This window comes from Gopherus evgoodei, chromosome 4 (genome assembly GCF_007399415.2).
Source record: "Gopherus evgoodei ecotype Sinaloan lineage chromosome 4, rGopEvg1_v1.p, whole genome shotgun sequence".
NCBI classification, from domain to species: Eukaryota; Metazoa; Chordata; order Testudines; family Testudinidae; genus Gopherus; species Gopherus evgoodei.
Window position 1 is genome coordinate 1,492,353 of NC_044325.1, and position 22,569 is coordinate 1,514,921.

Here is a 22,569-nt window from a genome sequence, read left to right on the forward strand (position 1 = left end):
TCAATGTGAAATGCCAGACTACGAACTTAGGCTGTAACCTATCATTTAAATCGGCGCTTGTACCAGATGACTGGAGGATAGCTAATGATGCCAACTTTTAAAAAAGGCTCCAGAGGTGACCCTGGCAATTACAGCCTGACTCAGTACTGGGGCAAATGAGTGAAACTATAATAAAGAACAAAATAGTCAGACACATAGATGAACATAATATGCTGGGGAAGAGTCAACATGATTTTTGTAAAGGGAAAACATACCTCATCTAATCTATTAAAAATTTTTGAGGGGGTGAACAAGCATGCAGACAAGGGGGATCCAATGGACATAGTGTATGTAGATTTTCAGAAAGCCTTTGACAAGGTCTCTCACCAAAGGCTCTTAAGCAAAATAAACTGTCCTGGGATAAGAGGGAAGGTGCTCTCATGGATCGATAACAGGTTAAAAGATAGGAAACAAAGGTAGGAATAAATGGTCAGTTTTCAGAGTGGACAGAGGTAAATAATGTTGTCCCCCAGGGTTCTGTACTGGGACCAGTCCTATTCAACATATTCATACATAATTTGGAAAAAGAGGTAAGCAGTGAGGTCGCAAAATTTGTAGATGATACAAAATTATTCAAGATAGTGAAGTCCCAGGTAGATTGTGAAGAGCTACAAAAGGATCTCTCAAAAGTGGGTGACTGGGTAACAAAATGGCAGATGAAATTCAGTGTTGATAAATGCAAGGTAATGCACATTGGAAAACATAATCCCAAGTCTACATATAAAATGATGGGGTCTAAATTAGCTGTTACTACTCAGGAAATAGGTCTTGGAGTCAGTATGGATAGTTCTCTGAAAACATCCACTCGGTGTGCAGCAACAGTCAAAAAAGTGAACAGAATGTTGGGAATCATTAAGAAAGGGATAGATAATAAGACAGAAAATATCATATTGTCTCTATATAAATCCATGGTATGCCCACCAATATGGTCACTCCATCTAAAAAAAAAAAGATATATTGGAATTAGAAAAGTTTCAGAAAAGGACAACAAAATGATTAGAGGTCTGGAACAGCTGCTATATGAAGAGAGATTAGTAAGACTGGGACTTTTCATCTTGGAAAAGAGATGACTAAGGGGGGATATGTTAGAGGTCTATAAAATCATGACTGATGTGGAGAAAATAAACAAGGAAGTGTTATTTACTCCTCATAACACAAGAACTAGGGATCACGAAATGAAATGAATAGGCAGCAGGTTTAAAACAAACAAAGGAAGTATATTTTTACACAATGTACAGTAAACCTTTGGCACTCCTTGCCGGAGGATGTTGTGAAGGCCAAGACTATAACAAGGTTCAAAAAAGAACTTGATAAGTTCCTGGAGGATAGGTCCATCAATGGCTATTATCCAGGATGGGCAGGGATGGCATTCCTAGACTCTGTTTGCCAGAAGCAAGAGGAAGACCAAGGACAGGGTAGGCCCGCTGCTCAGTGAGGAGGAAGAAACAGTAACAGGAAACTTGGAAATGGCAGAGATGCTTAATGACTTCTTTGTTTCGGTCTTCACTGAGAAGTTGTCAAGGTATGATTCCCCCACTCTGAACCTTAGTGTCCAAAAGGTGGGGCACCTGCATAAACCCCTCTAAACTTAATTACTAGCTTAGAAATGATAGAGCTGCCACCACCCAAAAATATAGTATTTTGGGACACTTTCTGGCCCTCAAATCCTTCCCTGGGGACCCCCAGACCCAAACCCCTTGGATCTCACAACAAAGGGAAATAAACCATTCCCTTCCTTTCTTTCTCCCAGATTCTCCCCTCCCTGGGTTACACTAGGAGATCACTGTGATTCAACTCCTTGAATATTAAAACAGAGAAGAAATTCACCTTCCCCCCCTTCTCTCCCCCACCCAGACTCTCCCTGAGAGAGAGACAGTGATCCTAACACAGAGAGAAATCGGGCTTTTCCTCCCCCTCTCTCTCCTTTCTTCCACCAATTCCCTGGTGAGGCCAGACCCCATCACCTGGGGTCTCACACAAGAATAAAAAAAAATCAGGTTCTTAAAAAGGAAAAGCTTTTAATTAAAGAAAGGAAAAAAAAGTAAAAATTGTCTCTGTAAAATCACGATGGAAAATGTTACAGGGTCTTTAAGTTTATAGACACTAGAGAGAAGCCTCCCTCCAGCACAAATACAAGTTGCAGCAAACAGAGATACAATCCTTCCAGCAAATACACATTTGCAAATAAAGAAAACAAACATAAATCTAATCCACTTTCTACCTATTACTTACTATTTGAATAGAAGAGACTTTCTCAGAAGATGAGAGAGTCTGTATACATGTCTGGTCCCTCCCAGACCCCAGAGATAACAAAGAAAAAGCCCAAACAAAGGCTTCCCTCCACCGAGATTTGAAAGTATCTTGTCTCCTGATTGGTCCTCTGGTCAGGTGTTCCAGGTTTACTGAGCTAGTTAACCCTTTACAGGTAAAAGAGACATTAACCCTTAACCATCTGTTTATGACAGAAGTCTGAAGGAATGTCTAACAAAGTGAATGCTTATGGGAAGAGGGTAGGTTTAGAAGATAAAATAAAAAAAGAGCAAGTTAAAAATCACTTAGAAAAGTTAGATGCCTGCAAGTCACCAGGGCCTGATGAAATGCATCCTAGAATACTCAAGGAGTTAATAGAGGAGGTATCTGAGCCTCTAGCTATCATCTTTGGAAAGTCATGGGAGACGGGAGAGATTCCAGAAGACTGGAAAAGGGCAAATATAGTGCCTATCTATAAAAAGGGAAATAAAAACAACCCAGGAAACTACAGGCCAGTTAGTTTAACTTCTGTGCCAGGGAAGATAATGGAGCAAGTAACTAAATAAGTCATCTGCAAACACTTGGAAGGTGGTAAGGTGATAGGGAATAGCCAGCATGGATTTGTAAAGAACAAATAGTGTCAAACCAATCTGATAGCTTTCTTTGATAGGATAACGAGTCTTGTGGCTAAGGGAGAAGCGGTGGATGTGATATACCTAGACTTTAGTAAGGCATTTGATATGGTCTCGCATGATATCCTTATCGATAAACTAGGCAAATACAATTTAGATGGGGCTACTATAAGGTGGGTGCATAACTGGCTGGATAACCGTACTCAGAGAGTAGTTATTAATGGCTCCCAATCCTGCTGGAAAGATATAATAAGTGGGGTTCTGCAGGGGTCTGTTTTGGGACCGGCTCTGTTCAATATCTTCATCAATGACTTAGATATTGGCATAGAAAGTACGCTTATTAAGTTTGCAGATGATACCAAACTGGGAGGGATTGCAACTGCTTTGGAGGACAGGGTCAAAATTCAAAATGATCTGGACAAATTGGAGAAATGGTCTGAGGTAAACCGGATGAAGTTCAATAAAGATAAATGCAAAGTGCTCCACTTAGGAAGGAACGATCAGTTTCACACATACAGAATGGGAAGAGACTGTCTAGGAAGGAGTATGGCAGAAAGAGATCTAGGGGTTATAGTGGACCACAAACTAAATATGAGTCAACAGTGTGATGCTGTTGCAAAAAAAGCAAACATGATTCTGGGATGCATTAACAGGTGTGTTGTAAACAAGACACTAGAAGTCATTCTTCCGCTGTACTCTGAGCTGGTTAGGCCTCAACTGGAGTATTGTGTCCAGTTCTGGGCACCACATTTCAAGAAAGATGTGGAGAAATTGGAGAGGGTGCAGAGACGAGCAACAAGAATGATTAAAGGTCTTGAGAACATGACCTATGAAGGAAGGCTGAAAGAATTGGGTTTATTTAGTTTGGAAAAGAGAAGACTGAGAGGGAACATGATAGCAGTTTTCAGGTATCTAATAGGGTGTCATCAGGAGGAGGGAGAAAACTTGTTCACCTTAGCCTCCAATGATAGAACAAGAAGCAATGGGCTTAAACTGCAGCAAGGGAGATTTAGGTTGGACATTAGGGAAAAAGTTCCTTACTGCCAGGGTAGTTAAACCCTGGAATAAATTGCCTAGGGAGGTTGTGGAATCTCCATCTCTGGAGATATTTAAGAGTAGGTTAGATAAATGTCTATTAGGGATGGTCTAGACAGTATTTGGTCCTGCCATGAGGGCAGGGGACTGGATTCAATGATCTCTCGAGGTCCCTTCCAGTCCTAGAGTCTATGCATCTATGAAGCTGGGAATTGGCAACAAGGAATCAATCACTTGATAATTCCCTGTTATGTTCATTCCTTCTGGAGGACCTGAAATTGGCCACTGTTGGAAATCAGACTAGGCTAGATAGACCTTTGGTCTGACCCAGTAGGGCCGTTCTCATGTTCTTTGATTTTTTTGTTTTAACTAAGGCTATTACAGGTTCACAGATATTTTGTATTTTTGGAAACCATGATTTCCCCCAGAACTACAGACAGAACTAAATATGAAGACATTGACCTAACAGTTCCATGTTTTCTCAGCTGTAAAGCATTCTCCTGCTTTAAATGTTATGATCTTCATTTAAACAATTATCAGTATGATTTTGAATGTTAATATTTTGAATTATGAGATCTCAGTTTTATATAGTTTCCTTGATCCCAGAAGATCACACCACACTTTAAAAACTACCCTGAAACACAAACAATACACATATTTCACTTTATCTACCAGTGAAAATGCAGCCATGTCTAGGGAGAACCACAGCTCCCTTTAGCAGCACAATAGCTGTCATGACATGAAGGAGGAACCATACAGCCAATGGCAATTGCAGAGGGAATTTAGGCAGGAAGTGTATAATCAGTGGATTTGGAATTGGGCTGAGAAATTAATGGTTAAACCTCCTACTCCTAGGTAAGGTGCCACCTGCCTTGAACTAGGCCATGCAGGTAAAAATCCTGAAATTCTTCGTCCCCCTCTGCACCATCTGGATGTTAAAAGTGAGGGCATGCGTGGCCAGGCTGGAGTGCTCCACTAGCTGCGTGTGGCCCCTTTGTCCCACGTTAGCCTCTCTTGTGCACAGCAATTCATTACAACAGCACTTCCGCCCTTCTGCTACTGCTGACTTGAAACATCCCTCTCCTAAAACTCCACTTCTTCCAAAAATTTAAGCAAGGCCAACTCAGTGGAACTGCCAAGCCCGAAGCCTCAGGAGGCCCTAGTAAGAGTTTGACCACCCTGGCCAGCCTATCAGGGACTAGTTGCAATGCTTAAGTGCCTGTGTGTGGTGGGGGGGCAAACATGCACAAGCTGCCGTCTGCTGGCATAGGGGTCTCTCTCGATAATAGTACGAGCCTACGAGAACCCAACGCTTTCCCCCTTTGCCCTGTCTGGTGCTTGCTGTGTGCTCACTGCTTGTTAAGAGCTGAGGCAAAGAGGAAACCATCTGCAGTGCACAACAGCAACAAGTTCTCTTGGTCCTAGAGACCCCAGCAGCTATGCTGCATATTTAGGTACAGCATCCCTGTAGCATGTTCCTCTCCTATCCATCAGGAGCTAGTCCCTGTCCCTCTTCATGACGGTTCTAGAGCCATTCCATTTCGCACCCCTCCTCTCTGAAGGGCAGATGCTCCCTAGCAGACTTGGCTGACCAGACTGGGGAAGGAGGGTTGGAGGAGGATACACACTGAAATGTAACGTCGCTCTGAATGGGAGCAATTGAATAATTTTGCAGCAGGCCCCAGATAAGTGCTGTCTGGCCACGATTATAAACCACTAGGTAATCAGCTACATCACAAATGTGCTCTCCATGCTAGGCAGAGGGAGAGAAGTGCCACTAGAGTTTCTGAGATGCAGCAGCGTATCAGTAACACAGATTGATGGGTGGCTGCACTGCATGACAGTAAGCCCAATTTTACAAAACCTTGTGGCAAACCCCAGTGGCAGAGCTGGGTGAAAGGACAGACTGAAGTGAAAGGTGAGCACCGCCTCTCCCCAAAGAGACAAATTGTTCGGTTTTGACTTTGCCAAGTTGCTGATGATTAATTTTTATTTTTTAGCAACAGGACAATCCATTTAATAAAGCAAGTAAGAAAGTTAAAAACCTCAGTCTGTGGTGAGGTTACCAGAGCCGACTGCTTTGGAATCAAAGCTTGTGTTCTGTGACAGACTGTATCATTTGAGTCAGTGATCCAGGATGTCAGTGTGTTACTGTGTGGGAGATTCAGGGTTAAATGGTCTGTAATCCTGCATATTGGACCTTTCCCATTGGAAGATGGAATGCTCAGTCACACTGACTTGAAAGACAGAATAAGGTGGTCAGTTCTTTGGGGCAGGGAGGGAGTGTCCTTTACTGTGTGTTCGCACAGCTCCTAGTGGAAAAGGAAAATGAATCAGGTGGGGCTCCGATGTGCTACTACAATATACATGATAAATAATGTGCCATATGAGAACACAACTGAGAGTTCCTTATTTGCTTGTTCTGTTTCTTTCTTTTCTTTTTTAATGTGAAACTAAATACAAGCTAAAATAATCAGATAGAGCAATTCACTGGTGATAGAAGAATTTTTAAGGGCCCTTTTCAGGAAAGCACTTAACTACATGCTTAGGTCTGACTTCAGTAGGACTTAAATACATGCTTAAAGTTAAACATTCGCTTAAGTGATTTCTAAATAGGGATGTTTTCCTGAACTGGGGCCAAGACATTCACACTGCTCAACTTGGTGGTTGAGGCATAGACCTGGCTCAATTGTTCACTGCAAATAACTTAGCTAATGAACTGCATCCTTTTTTTTATCTGCTAACTAACACATTCTTAATGCTCACAACCTGGTAGTTACAATAATTCAACACATAGTTTGTGCAAACAAAATTTTTCCAATGTGTTCTTGAACACTGCTATTTCTGTGATATGATTGGCTATCTAAGTCATATTTTTTTTTTCTGTTCTTTGATTGGGAACCAAAAGCTCCATAAACAATCCCCTTTTTTGTTCATGTATTGTTAAGCATTTGCAACTGTTGGAATCTCTTGCACAGATAATAAAAGAGCTTTTCAAAATGGCCAAGACTTTTTCTGTGGGAGTACTTTTGAAAATATTCACATTAGTATTTACAACATTTTTGCTTTCTACAAAAAAAATTTGCAAATATAAACGCTTTCACCAAATGTTTGCAAATAAGTGAATGCAAGGCTTCACAAATGCCAGCAAAACCAATCAGTGGAATTTAAATGCAAGCATATTCATGAATAGTCTGCGTCATTCAGGAAATGGAAGTTGATTCATTAAGTCTTGTAATCATCATTATAAAGATGTGTATTTATCCATATAGGTACTATGGTTGGGAACTAATTGCATTCTGTATATGTAGGAGTGAGATTCAAATTCTTCATCACCTGCTCCAAAATATACAGGGCTATTTACAATGAGCTATAGAGCTTCTCCACTAGCACCCAGATCTATTTAGATTTCCTGTGTTTCAGTGGAAACTAATGCCACACACATCAGCATTTCAACATGCAGTGGAAAGTGTCTACAAAGTCTATTATCTACAAGCAATTTCAAACTATTAATCATGTCATCTGCAACACACACATCTCAAACTTTTTACTGATTTATGCTAGCGTTAGTCCACGACCCATAGCAGAGTCCTCTCCTGGCTGGGTACATAGCTGTCCAACATCCTTGTAATATTCAGAAATAATGTCAGCACACACCTTGTACTGAAAATTCCCTGGATCCTGATCAGAAGGAAGGGAAGTGCAGTCAGAATCCAAATGGGTTTGTCTCTGGTTTTCAGATATAGCCAAGTACAAAGAATATCCGATATACAGCATTGGCCCTGGAAGCCTGGCCTAGTAATGGCTGAAGGAAGCTGAGAAAAAGTTACTCTAAGATTACTCATTAATATGATGTTTTAAGAGATTAAGGCATAATGCATCTGATATATGGAATGCATCAGAATCCCCTCCCTCCTGTAATGCCAGGAGTTTAAAACCAGGCCTAGCTAACAGCAAACAAAGATAACAATGTGCCTCAGCTATGCTCCTTCCGACAAAGCCTACAGCTTGTCATCAGGACCATGGATACTACCAGCCGCAGATAACGCTCAAACAAACGGTGCCTCTTTATACTGCGATTAGCTGGGTGTGTGGGTCGGGGATGATTGTCAGACAGTATCAGGTGAGGAGTCCGTGCTCACAGCAATAGGACACTGCTAGAGTTCAAGTCCCGCTATGGAGCTGTCCGAGCTAATGAATCTCTCCCTCAAGCCCACACCCCAGTAAGAGACGGCTTTACCTGATAGGCCCGGCAATGGAATCATACTCATATCAGGAACAAACATGGGGATGTATCCCCGCTACCACAGGCTGGGCATCGCCGTCCTGACAGCTACTTTACAGCTGTGACAGGGAATGGACGCTTGTGTGGAGAGCCCTGTGCGTCTTATGCTCAACACTCAGAGAGCTAGTGCAGAAAGGAGAAGGCCTGCAACTGCTCCAAAAAGCTTCAGTGGCCAGGTGAGGATCTTGAGCACTAAAGGCAGCTAAGTCCACTACTGGTTCTGTGTGTGATGGGTTCCCCTGGGTGCCACTTGGAATTGGGGTGCCACTGAGCTCGCCTGACCCACCAGCCTGGACTCCCTTTACACTGTATTGCTGGTACAGGCCCTCAAGCCCCCTCTAGCACACACAGGCAGGGACACACCCAGCTGCAGCTACACACAGATTCTGAGATCAGCTCTGCATGGGAAGGTTCAGCTAAGGAATTGCCAAATGTTCAAGTGCACTCTCCCCCAGAGGATAAACCCAAAATTGTACTGTCTTGCACTGCACAGAGCACTATACAGGGCAAGCTCATGCAATTCACCCCCTCTCTCAGTATGGAGAGGGATATGAACAATTTTCTGCCCCAAGTTATCATTTCCAAACACACTGGTTTTAGGCAAAACAAGTTTATTAACTAAAAAAGATAGATTTTAAGTGAATATAAGGGACAGCAAACAGATCAAAGCAGATTACTCAGCAAATAAAAACACAAACTAAGTTTAAGATACTACAGCAACTGGTTACAAGGAGTAAATTCTCACCCTAAAAGTTGTTTTAGGCAGATTGCAGAGATTCTTAAAGGCTGGCTGCACCGGCTTGCAGCTTAAACCTTCAGATATTTCATTCACAAGCTAGACACCCTTCCAACCTCGGCTCAGGCCTTACCCTCATTCAGTCTTTGCTTCTTAGATGTTTGCAGCAGTCATCTTGAGGGATTCAGTGAAGAATGAGCCACGATTATGCCATTCTCTTGCCTTGAATAGGTTTTACATATGGTGGGAACCCTTTGTCTTCCAGTGTGATCCCTCTCCACACCTCCCATCAGTGGAAAAAGTACTAGTATTATTCATGAAGTCCAGTATCAGGTGACTTGATCACATGACCCTGCAGTCATAACTCAAAGTCTGCTTGAAGCATCCACAGGAAGGCTTTCCTAGGAGTGCTCTCCTGGTGAGAGATCATCTAAAACCTATTGTTCTTCCTAATGGCTCTTCCCAGCCATCAATCCAGACTAATTGCCTTCTGTCTAGTGGGCATTCCCCAGGTGTAAATGCATTTGTAATAGGTGCATAGACAATATTCCTAACTTCAGAAACAAAAAAAAATCCATGCATACAAATATGATAATCATATTCAGTAAATCATAAGCTTTCCAATGATAGCTCACATGACCCATCTTGCTGTCAAGGTTCCTTCCCCACTCTGAACTTTAGGGTACAGATGTGGGGACCTGCATGGACACTTCTAAGCTTAATTACCAGCTTAGATCTGGTATTGCTGCTACCACCCCCAAGCACTACTTTTCTTCCCTCAGTAGTCTTGAGAGACTTCACCAGTTCCCTGATGAACACAGATCCAAACCCCTTGGATCTTAAAAGAAGGAGAAATTAACCATCCCCTTTCCTTTCTCCCACCAACTTCTGGTGGATCCAGATTCAATCCACTTGGATATAAAAACAAGGAAAAAATCAATCAGGTATTAAGAAAAAAGGCTTTTAATTAAAGAAAAGAAAGATACAAGAAAACCCTCTGGGAGAGATTAGCATACCAGCTACTCTGAGACAACAGATTCAAAACACAGAGGATGTTCTCCTGGGCAAAAACGTTAGTACACACAAAAATACCCAAATTTGATTATTCCCCTAATTGCACAAAGACAAGTTCCAAAAGAGAATAAACATAAACCTATTTGTTCCTTTCTGAAACTTACTGCTCTGATAAGAGGCTGGTTCCTTGATCTTTTCCTCTCCGGCTGATACTAAAACTGATTCTAAACAAAGGAAAACTTCTCTCCTTCCTTTTGAAACATCTTGTTCCCCCATTGGTTCCTCTGGTCAGGTGTCAGCTAGGCTAGGTGAACTTCTTAACCCTTTATAGGTAAAAGAGGCATTAACCCTTAACTATCTGTTTATGACACTTGTATAAAATGCACCTTTGATAGCCTATCATAACACTAGCTCTACAAGGAATATTGGGCGTAGTATCACTCTGTGCTCTGTACTCCCATTTGCTGTGTGCCACAGAGGGGAGAAAAGCTGGGAAAAAGGAGAAGAGTCTGTTGAAACATGCAGCGGGAAGTAGAGCCATATGGAAGGTGCATGGACTGAAATTCTCTCTGTCTCAAGGAGCAGGTGGTTGAGATTCCAGGAGTTTAATCTCTGGAGTTTCTCAAGAATTTTTATCCCTTTCACAGATTTCACTGGGGACCATATAGCCTTAAGCAAAGAAACAAGTTGCCTATCAAATCCTTGTTGAAGTCTTGGCAAAGCACTTGTGTGGAGCCAGAGCTGATGAAGAAAGATTTCTAGATATGCTAACACAAGGGTGTAAAACATCCATTGGTTTTAGCAACAAGCTAGCACATCCCCAGTGCACACATGTAGATTACACCCTCAGAGCAGCAAGCCCATAGGATAGGAAGCCTGGGATTTGAGAGGAATACATTTACTGTAGCATTGAGAACCTGCTCAGCAAACAGATATTATCAGACCCCCTGACTTGCAAGTGAGGGACCTACACTTTAGCTAAGTGAGATCTCTATGAACCAGTGTGACAGGGTGCTGAGAAAGAAGGACTTAATCATCCTCTGCCACTCCAGCCCCAATCAAGGGGAATAGATTGGGACTGGTTGAACAGCCCTGTGCCTGCCTGACAATGAGAAACAGCTGCCATTCTGATTAGCCAGGGGCTATAAAGGCTTGGAGGAAGGAAGCCAAGGGAAAAGAAAAGCCAGACACAGAGGGGTGGAGCCCTCTAGTCTGCTGCTGGCAAAGTTTTTCTGTCAAAAACCTGTACGTAGATAGTAGGTGGTGGTGGAAAACAGCTGTAAATAAAAAGCACTGGTGTTTGCATCAACCTGAGGCATCCTTGACTGATTTGCAAGAGAAGCAGGGGCAGAAACCAGAGGGGTCCAGCTTATGCCTTGCTAAACATGTGGGGCTTGTCCAGGATCTGAAGCCAGCGCAGGAGTTTGACAGCCTGGTGATGGACAGGACTGTGCAGTGGGTAGCGAAGCAACAGGAGGAAATGCAAAAGGTGCTGCAAGCCTTCCCGCTATCCTACCAGCTAGAAAGGCAGGTCTTCGTCTCCTGGCAGGCGGAGCAACAGAAAACCCTGCAGGACTTTATAAGGGACCAGGCCAACGTGCAAAAGCAGCTCCTACAGAGACGGGTGAGTCCCACGGTAAGTGATGGCACCTGCAAGACTGGATTGGGCCCGCATAAGGTGGGCCCTGTCAATGACCTGGATGCCTTCTTCTGCACCTTTGAGTGGGTAGCCCTGGGCGCTGGATGGGGTAGGGCAACCTGGGCCCTACCACTGGCTCCCTATCTGGCCAGTGAGGATCAAGTGACTCATATGACTCTCAGTAATGACCAGCCCAAGGATTATGAGTCAGTGAAGGTGGCCGTCCTAGACCAGGTGGGACTGTCAGCAAAGAAATACTGGCAGGAGTTTTGGTCAGCCCAGTGCCTGAGCCTTTGCTCAGAAGCTGACAGACTGGGCCACGCATTATTTGTTGCTGGATACCCAAACAGTGGGAGAAATCATGGACTGGATGATCCTTGAGCAGCTTTTACAGGGCCTCCCCACTGTTGAGGCCACCGTTAAGCTAACAGGCTACAAGGAGTCAGATTTCCCCCAAAAGGAGGGTTGGATCTGCCTGGACCTGGAGTGGGGGAAAAGAACCTGTAACCCCCCCGCCCTTTGGGAAGGGCGTGGGGAGGAAGAAGGAGGAGATCACGGGAGCCCTCAGTGGTCCCAAACAACTCATGTTCTGGCAGTGCAGGCGGCCAGGATATAATAGTGGGGACTGCCCGGAGATGGAATGTGGCCTAGCCAAGTTTTGCGGTTGGGCTAATGTTGGAGGGCAGGGGAAGGGGCGAGGACCAGCCACCATTCCCAGTGCGAATGGGAAGGAAGCCCCAGAGGGGCCTGGTGGACATGTCCTCGGACTGCTCGCAAATCCAGAGGGGGCTTGAAAAGCCACATTGGCTTATCCCTGGTGCAAGGAATGGGATTGGAAGCACTGCCCCATGGCCGAGGTGCCCCTGGAATCCGGGGGCAGGTTTTGTGTAAAACGGTTGAGGTAGTGGAGGGGTTACTGTACCCAGTGGTAATGGAGACAGACTGGGACCCCTTCCCAGAAGGGAAAGGAGGCAGTGAGAGGAGACCCATACTAAGCTGGGGGGACAGGTAGATACGCTGGAGGGTAGGGATAGGATCCAGAGTGACCTTCACAAATTGGAGGATTGGGCCAAAAGAAATCTGATGAGGTTTAACAAGGACAAGTGCAGAGTCCTGCACTTAAGACAGAAGAATCCCATACACTGTTACAGGCTGGGGACCGACTGGCTAAGCAGCCGTTCTGCAGAAAATGACCTGGGCATTACAGTGGATGAGAAATTGAATATGAGTCAACAGTGTGCTGAGGGAACTGGGTTTATTTAGTCTGCAGAAGAGAAGAGTGGGGAGGAGGTGCGTTGATAGCAGCCTTCAACTATCTGAAGGGGGGTTTCAAAGGGGATGGAGCTCGGCTGTTCTCCGTGGTAGCAGATGACAGAACAAGGAGCAATGGTCTCAAGTTGCAGTGGGGGTGGTTTAGGTTGGATATTAAGAAAAACTTTTTGACTAGGAGGGTGGTGAAGCACTGGAATAGGTTCCCTAGGGAGGTGGTGGAATCTCCTTCCTTAGAGGTTTTAAGGCCCGGCTTGACAAAGCCCTGACTGGGATGATTTAATTGACAAAGCTCTGGCTGGGATGCTTTGAGCAGGGATTGGACTAGATGACCTCTCGAAATTTCTCCCAACCCTAATTTTCTATGATTCTATGAAGGAAAAGGGGAAGGACCCCGAACAAGGGAGGGGAGCCCCCTACACTAGTGGACCCCAGTGAGAGGGAAGACCAAGGTCCTCAGGGAAAATCAGAAGAAAACCCTAGACAACAGAGCCTGAATGGGGAAGACAAGGAGTAGAGGGGGAGGGGCCCACAGAGTGCCCCAAAATACAGCCCCCAAGAAAGGAGACCCAGACCCCACTGGACTGGGTAGGAGAATCTGGGTGAAGTTGGGACTTATCCTGATCCCCTGCCAGGGAGAAAGGGGGAGCAACTGAGAGGACAAACCCGAGGGTACAACTGTTATGAAGATCTGTTGGTGCCAGTGGAGTTGTGGGGCCATCCACCCCCTACCCAGTGTACGTTCTGCGGGTGGGGGATAAATGAACCTCACAAGGACGACCCCAGGGATTACTCGGTGTGAGGGGAGAGACTCCCCCAGAGTAACCCCACCGGTAGAAGGAGAAGAGGACGGGGAAGGACAAATCTAGCAGTTGCCTAAGGGGGAGGTGTGTGATAGGGTGCTTAATCAGCTTCTGCCACTCCAGCCCCAATCAAAGGGAATAGATTGGGGCTGGTTGAACAGCCTTGTGCCTGTCAGACAACGAGAAACAGCTGCCATTCTAATTAGCCAGGGGCGATAAAGGCTGGTAGGAAGGAAGCCAGGAAGAGTAGAGAAGAGAAAAGCCCAGCACAGAGAGAGTGGGGCCCCCTAGTCTACTTCTGGCAAAGTCTGGCTGTGAAAAACCTGTGCGTAGATAGCAGGTGGTGGGAAACAGCTGTAAATAAAGAGCACTGGTGTTTGCATCAACCTGAGGCATCGCTAACTGATTTGCGAGGGAAGCAGAGGCAGAAACCAGAGGTGCCCAGCTTACTCCTCGCTACAAAGAGGTTCGTGAGTTCAGCAGGAAGAGAACTGGTACCAGCACGTCATTGTCTGTGTGCAAGAAGCCCCTGAAAGATGTTGACTAGAAATGAAATGCCACATACTGAGTATTTGCACGTTGTATTGTTTCAGAGGGAAACTCCAGTACAATCCGTGGAATCAGACAGGTGAAAGAAGAGGCTCAGCATAGAGGATTGCTCCGATTATTGCCCTCAGTCCAGCTGATTGCTCCTGACCATGGTTTTGCTGACAATTCTCCCTAGTGCAATCATGATATTTCCTACCTGGAGCACACAAAATCAAGTCAGTTTATGGCTACACCCAATAGTCCCCTTCCAGCATTAGTGAGAACAGGGACAGAGATGTAGTGTGGTTTCTTGTTCTGCTTCTTGGCTGTAGAAGCAGCTTCTGCATGTGAACTCATGACATGAGGGATTCTTCTGAGACCTGTTCCTGATGGTTATTCAATAGTTATTAGACCTGTTCCAAAGTTTACATCCAAGATGATAGTTCAACGAAAAATGACTTTTTCTTTCATCAAAAGGGACCTCTCTTCAGCAAAAAAATCCATTGTTACTACATTTTTCAGATATTAATTGAAAAATGGAAAAACAATGTATTTTTGGTTTGAGGCAACAGAATGCTGAAACATTTCAGATGTACACTGATATATTTTTGGTTTTTAGCTGATTCTTTGTTGTTTTTTATGAAAACCTCAATACTATTGATGAACAGAATATTTTTGGTTAGGGCAAAAGTTTTTATGGTAAAACCCATTTTCCAACCAGCTCTAATAGTCAGAATAAACAGCAAAGATCTGATCACAGAATATCAGGGTTGGAAGAGACCTCAGGAGGTCATCTAGACCAATCCTCTGCTCAAAGTAGGACCAATCCCAAACTAAATCATCTAAGTACAGATCCTCTTTCCTTTGTGAAAACTAACCATTTATTCCTACATTATGTTTCCTGTCTTTTACTAATAATCACAAACACTGGTCCCGAGATGGGAAAGCACTCCCAGTATCTGAAAAGTGAGATGTATAGTCGCTCATGTAATCAAGTCTGAAAACCCCCATCTAATGGGGAGCATGTCCATCCAGACACCTGTCATCAATCTCAGTATGCACTTGGGACTGCATGTGTCAGATAGGAAGATAACCATATGGGAAGAGGATATCCTTCAGCCTAGCTCCCCTAGGGTGTAGCACTGATTGTGTTGTACATCACCTATTGCAGATAAAGCCTGGGGATGATTCAGAGAGCATAGCAAGAATACTGAGGGACCACCTCTAGTTGTCTTTCGAGGTGCTCCTGGCCCTTACCATCATGCCAGCTGAGCTCCTCACAATCCCCAATATATTTTGTCACCATAACCCCCCTATGAAGTACTATTCCTGTTTTACAGGTGAGAGCTGAGGTACAGTGAGATTTAGCCACTTATCTAAGGTTGCAAGTATCAGAGGGGTAGCTGTGTTAGTCTGGATCTGTAAAAACAGCAAAGAATCCTGTGGCACCTTATAGACTAACAGACGTTTTGGAGCATGAACTTTCGTGGGTGAATACCCACTTCGTCAGATGGATGTAGTGGAAATTTCCAGGGGCAGGTATAAATATGCAGGCAAGCTAGAGATAATGAGGTTAGTTCAATCAGGGAGGATGAGGCCATCTTCTAGCAGCTGAGGTGTGAAAACCAAGGGAGGAGAAACAGTTTTGTGCTTCCACCCCACCATCAACCTCAGCCTGGACCAATCTACACGGGAGGTCCACTTCCTAGACACCACAGTGCAAATAAGTGATGGTCACATTACCACCACCCTATACCGAAAACCTACCGACCGCTATGCCTATCTTCATGCCTCCAACTTCCATCATGGGCACATCACACAATCCATTGTCTATAGCCAAGCACTGAGGTACAACCACATCTGGTCGAACCCCTCAGACAGAGACCAATACTTACAAAATCTCCACCAAGGATTCTCCTGACCATGGTTTTGCTGACAATTCCCTGTAGTGCAATCATGATATTTCCTACCTGGAGCACACAAAATCAAGTCAGTTTATGGCTACACCCAATAGTCCCCTTCCAGAATTAGTGAGGATATACCTGCATGAGGAAATAAGGAAACAGATCAACAGAGCCAGACGTATACCCAGAAGCCTCCTACTGCAAGACAAACCCAAGAAAGAAATCAACAGGACTCCACTGGCCATCACATACAGTCCCTAGCTAAAACCCCTCCAACGCAACATCAGGGATCTACAACCCATACTGGGCAATGACACCTCACTTTCACAGGCCTTGGGTGGCAGGCCAGTCCTCGCCCACAGACAGTCTGCCAACCTGAAACGTATTCTCACCAGTAACTGCACACCGCACCATAGTAACTCTAGCTCAGGAACCAAACCGTGCAACAAACCTCGATGCCAACTCTGGCCACATATCTACACCAGCCACACCATCACAGGACCTAACCAGATCAGCCACACCATCACCGGTTCATTCACCTGCACATCCACCAATGTAATATACGCCATCATATGCCAGCAATGCCCCTCTGTAAGGTACATCGGCCAAACTGGACAGTCGCTACGGAAAAGGATAAATGGACACAAATCAGATATTAGGAATGGCAGTATACAAAAATCTGTAGGAGAACACTTCAACTTCCCTGGCCACACTATAGCAGACCTTAAGGTAGCCATCCTACAGCAAAAAAATTTCAGGACCAGACTTCAAAGAGAAACTGCTGAGCTTCAGTTCATCTGCAAATTTGATACCATCAGCTCAGGATTAAACAAAGACTGTGAATGGCTTGCCAACTACAGAACCAGTTTCTCCTCCCTTGGTTTTCACACCTCAACTGTTAGAAGATGGCCTCATCCTCCCTGATTGAACTAACCTCATTATCTCTAGCTTGCTTGCATATATATACCTGCCCCTGGAAATTTCCACTACATGCACCTGACGAAGTGGGTATTCACCTACGAAAGCTTATGCTCCAAAACGTCTGTTAGTCTGTAAGGTACCACAGGATTCTTTGCTGCTTGTCTAAGGTTACCCAGGAAGTGTGTTGCACAGCCAGCAATCAAGCCCCAGTCTTCCAAGTTCCAGTTCAAAGACGTAACTGCTAGACGGTTGCTCTCCTGGTTGAGTTAGCATTGAGCTTGCCATTGTTTTTATGGCACTAGCAGTGTGCCAAGCATGTTACATACAGGCAATCCGTGGTCCTACCTGCTTGCACACTAAACCTACAATTGTGCCCTCAGGTCAGCATGGAGCTTCCAGTGGCTGCGAATTGGCAAAGCAGATTAATCTGTGTGATTTTTCCATCTGCTGACTTGCTTGTGGGAATCCATGGGAGGGGCAAAGAGGAAGTGGTTTTCATGGTTCAACAGTGACTGGGAATCAATGTCAACAGAAATATTTCATCTCTCCTTTAAAACAGAGTTGAGTCAATGTGTGAAGCTGGGCTGCCAAATCTTTGGCACCGAGCATTGGGTGCCCAGTGCATCTCAGGTGGAAGGGGGCAGAACAGTTGCTCTTAGGCAGCTTTATGGGTCCCTAATCCTTGGCCTGTCAGACAAAGGATCATTCCCAGGGAGCAACTTAGAGCAGCACCAAGGCTGTTCTAATTGCACGGCCTGCAGTGACCCCTGTTGGGACATTTATGGCCATCAGATGCCATTGGACTGCGGGAAGTGCTCTTGTCCATTCCCAAACCACCCTCCCATCCCCATGTTGTGATTCTGCAGAGAAACTAAGAACCCAATCCTGCCTCTCTCGAGCTGTGACAAATTGCTGTGATTTTTGTTTGTTTGTTTTCTTACTAACCACTTCTGGTGCATGGGTTCTCCCAGAAGACAAGGCAGAGGTCAGAATCAACATCGGAGCTCTTCCCCTGTTAAAGCAATACTCCTTTCCCATTCCAGTTACAGCCCCTGCTTGGCCATCACTTTAACACTGCAATTGGTTTTGATAGAAGGTAACTGTTTCCACTGATCTGACTGTGGCTAATTCAAGACATAATTACAAATCCAAAGCTCCCGCTGCCCTCCAACTAGTAACTCATGCTGATTGGCGGGGAGCGGGGGCCCCCTGTGGCACTTCTACATACAGACATCATAGGGTTAATCTGATGTCACTGGGCAGAAATGGTTGCTTGCAAGCACGTACACACTGCCGGCGGTTGCACAGATCCCATCCTGCCATTGTGGTGCAGAGGCTCAGGACGTGAAGCCTGTCTGCTAATGGTGAAGGTTAAACTAAACCACCTGATGTGCAAGGCTCCGCGGATTTGTCTCGACTCTAATGCAGCTGCCTGTCCTACATCAAGTGACTAACAGCTGCTCTAAGGTCCACATCTGACCTAGATAGTGTTTAACAAAACACTAATTCCCAGGGATGCAACTGAGGCCTCTTGTTTGTTAGATAAACCCCGAGAAGCCTACATATAGGGCCTGACACACTGCTCTAGTACACTAGGCATCAATGTCCGCAGCTCCACTGGGTTACGACCCACTAGGTTTATGCCACTGTAACTCCACTGACATCAGTGGGATTCCCCGTGGAAAGTGGCCTTTGCAGGATAGTGACTCAGTCCCCTCGCGACCCAGATAGGAGAGAAATATTAGCCTGTTGGCTGAGCCTGTTCTCTTTGCATGAGTTGCTTTTATTATTGAATTTAATAAATGCTTCTGTTTTACAGTGTAAGAACTGCACACATGGGACTTACTGTCTCTGCAGAACAACAAGCTTGATCTAAAACTGGATTATTAAGTAAAAGCAACAGCGTGTTTCTGCCCCACTTTCTCCTGTAATAACACATAAACTGAACTGAAACTGGTGGCGTCCATTCTGTGGGGACAGGAACAAGGGCAGCAATTATACCCTGCATAAGCAATCGCCCAGAAGCCCCTGGTAAACAATCAAAAGTCAGTGACTTACCTCATAGTTGTAATTCTCAATATCACTGCTCAGCCTGCGTATAATGAAAATGTACAACTCTAGAAAACATAGGGAAATGACAGGCCTGAATGTGTCTCTGAGAAGAATAATTCTGTCTTATATAATTACAGAAATGAATATGTAAAGCCTTGCTTTCTTTGCTAAGGACAGCTTCATGGGCCTCAGTACAGCATCCGGTTCCACTGAACTTAATTTTCTACAATGCATTTCAGGTTCACATAAGAATATAAGAATGGCAGGACTGGGTCAGACCAAAGGTCCATCTAGCCCAGTATCCTGCCTTTTGACCGTGGCCAATGCCAGGTGCCCCAAACAGAATTAACAGAACAGGGAATCATCGAGTCATCCATCTCCTATCACCTGTTCCCAGCTTCTGGCAAATAGAGGCTAGGAAGACCCTCCCTGCCCATCCTAGCTAATAGCCATCGATGGACCTATCCTCCATGCATTTATCTAGTTCTTTTTTGAACTCTGTTATACTCTTGGCCTTCACAACATCCTCTGGCAAGGAGGTCACAGGTTGACCACGCGTTGTGTGAAGAAATACTTCCTTGTGTTTGTTTTGAACCTGCTGCCTATTAAATTAATTTGGTGACCTCTAGTTTGTATGTTATGAGAAGGAGTAAATAACACTTCCTTATTAACTTTCTCCACACCAGTCATGATTTTATAGGCCTCAATCATCTCCCCCCTTAATCATCTTTTCCAAGCTGAAAACTCCCAGTCTTATTTATCTCTCTTCATATGGCAGCACTTCCATACCCCTAATTTTTTGATGCCTTTTTCTGAACCTTTTCCAATTCTAATATATAATTTTTAGATGAGGCAACCACATTTTCACACAGTATTAAGATATGGTGTACCATGGATTTATATAGGGACAATATGATATTTTCTGTCTTTTTATCTGTCATAGGCCTGCACAACTCATAATGCAGCGAGGGCCACATTACTCCAAGGAAAACAGCTGAGGGCCGACCCTCCCCCAGCATGGCCAAAACACCCCCCAACCCCTCTGAAACACAACACACACACACTAGTGCCGTCCGCCCTGCAGAAACAAACCCTCCTTCCTCAGTGCTGCCCCGCCGAAACAGCTGTAGGCTGAAAAGGAAAGTTGGGAGGGGTGATACTTTATTAAGAATTTTTCAATTAAAGCAAACAATTTTTAATTTTTTTTTATGAATCATGGAAAATGAAAAACACCTGTTCCTTTGAAAGCAAACATTTGTACTTTTCATAATTACCTCATAAGTATAAAGCCTCATTCAAAGACCCAGGGGACACTATATTACTGTACACAGAAGTCAATCAATGCAGTTGTAGATACATCTCTGCATTATGCATTTTATATAACTTTTATATAACTTTGTATTGAACCTTGGTAATATGTTATAGTGGGCCCCTAAGGTAGTGTAATTAAGGTAAAAGAAAAATGTCTTTTTGCTGGAAGTAGAATAAGATCTTCCCCGCACTTTGTAATTGATTGCCCTGTTGAATAAATGAGGTGTGACCGAGGAAGGTGTGGAAGGCAGCACCTCCAGACAGCTGCAATCCTTGGAGAGGGGATGGGACCCAGAGCAGATCAGGCTCAATGCTGCTATAGAGATGCTCATCTGGATGTAATGGGCCAGTAGTAGCCACTCCATAGTTCAGACTGATCCTAACTTACAACTAAGATCCATTTTTAACTTCCATGTAACTTCTCCAAAAAATTACCTGATCCCCTGAGCCAGGTAAGAGTTGTCTGAGAGGTTTGGTAAACTTCAGAAAAGGGGGTTTGCAATTAAGGTATTTCACAAATATCCATCATTCCCTTTCTGAACTTTTTCTGAGCTTCCTACCCCCAAAATGGCTTGGCTCCAAACACCAGGTGTCTGGCTGAGTCAGACGGGGGCCTCTGGGTGTTACTGGGGGACAGCTGGGGGATCACAAAGACCTGTGTCATATTTATAACATTGACTCTGTAAATTATTTAAGTATCAGAAGGGTAGCCATGTTAGTCTGGATCTGTAAAAGCAGCAAAGAATCCTGTGGCACCTTATAGACTAACAGACGTTTTGGAGCATGAGCTTTCATGGGTGAATACCCACTTTGTCAGATGCATGCAGTGGAAATTTCCAGGGGCAGGTATATATATGTGCACATGGGGCCAGCTTCTTCTGACTGCGAGATAGAAAGAAGCTAAATATACATTTAAATGTTCTCCTAAGGTGACTCTTCCTTGGGAGCAGTCGCTGCAGGGACGACAGGCACATGAACCCATGAGGCAGTCTCTGCATTCACCAGTTTTCCACACTATGAAAAAGTTGAAGAACCCGTGATCCAAACACAGCAGCCTGTCTGGTCCTGGGATTCCCCCCAGAGACTGTCAAGCCTTAATGACCCAGTTTTCTTTACCACCCTGGGGCAGTTACTTGAACATTTGGGACTGTCGGGGGCATTCTGCCATTTCCCTCTCCCAACTGCAACTGCGCCACTGCTCCCCAGCTCGCCTCCTCACTCCCCAACTCACCTACTCACTCCTTGTCACTGCCATCTTCCCGCCTCCTCAGCGACACTCCCTCTCCGCTGGCTTACCTGCTCCCCCATTCGCCTTCTCGCCCCCCTGGATCACCTACTCACCCCTTGTCACTGCCCATCTTCCCGCCTCCTCAACCCCCCTCCCTCTCCTCTGGCTTACCTGCTCCCCCATTCGCCTTCTCGCCCCCCTGGATCACCTACTCACCCCCCCACTGCCCATCTTCCCGCCTCCTCAACCCCCCTCCCTCTCCTCTGGCTTATCTGCTCCCCCATTCGCCTTCTCGCCCCCCTGGATCACCTACTCACCCCCCCACTGCCCATCCTCTCGCCTCCTCAGCGCCCCTCCCTCTCCGCTGGCTTACCTGCTCCCCCATTCGCCTTCTCGCCCCCCTGGATCACCTACTCACCCCCCCACTGCCCATCCTCTCGCCTCCTCAGCGCCCCTCCCTCTCCTCTGGCTTACCTGCTCCCCCATTCGCCTTCTCGCCCCCCTGGATCACCTACTCACCCCCCCACTGCCCATCCTCTCGCCTCCTCAACCCCCCTCCCTCTCCGCTGGCTTACCTGCTCCCCCATTCGCCTTCTTGCCCCCCTGGATCACCTACTCACCCCCCCACTGCCCATCTTCTCGCCTCCTCAACCCCCCTCCCTCTCCGCTGGCTTACCTGCTCCCCCATTCGCCTTCTCGCCCCCCTGGATCACCTACTCACCCCCCCCACTGCCCATCCTCTTGCCTCCTCAGCGCCCCTCCCTCTCCGCTGGCTTACCTGCTCCCCTACTAGCCTTCTTGCCCGCCCGGCTCACCTACTCACCCCCCCACACTGCCTGCCCGCTTATCTACTCGCCTCCTCCCCCCCAGATCACCTACTCACCCCCCAACTGCCCACCTGCTTCCTCCTCAGCGCCCCTCCC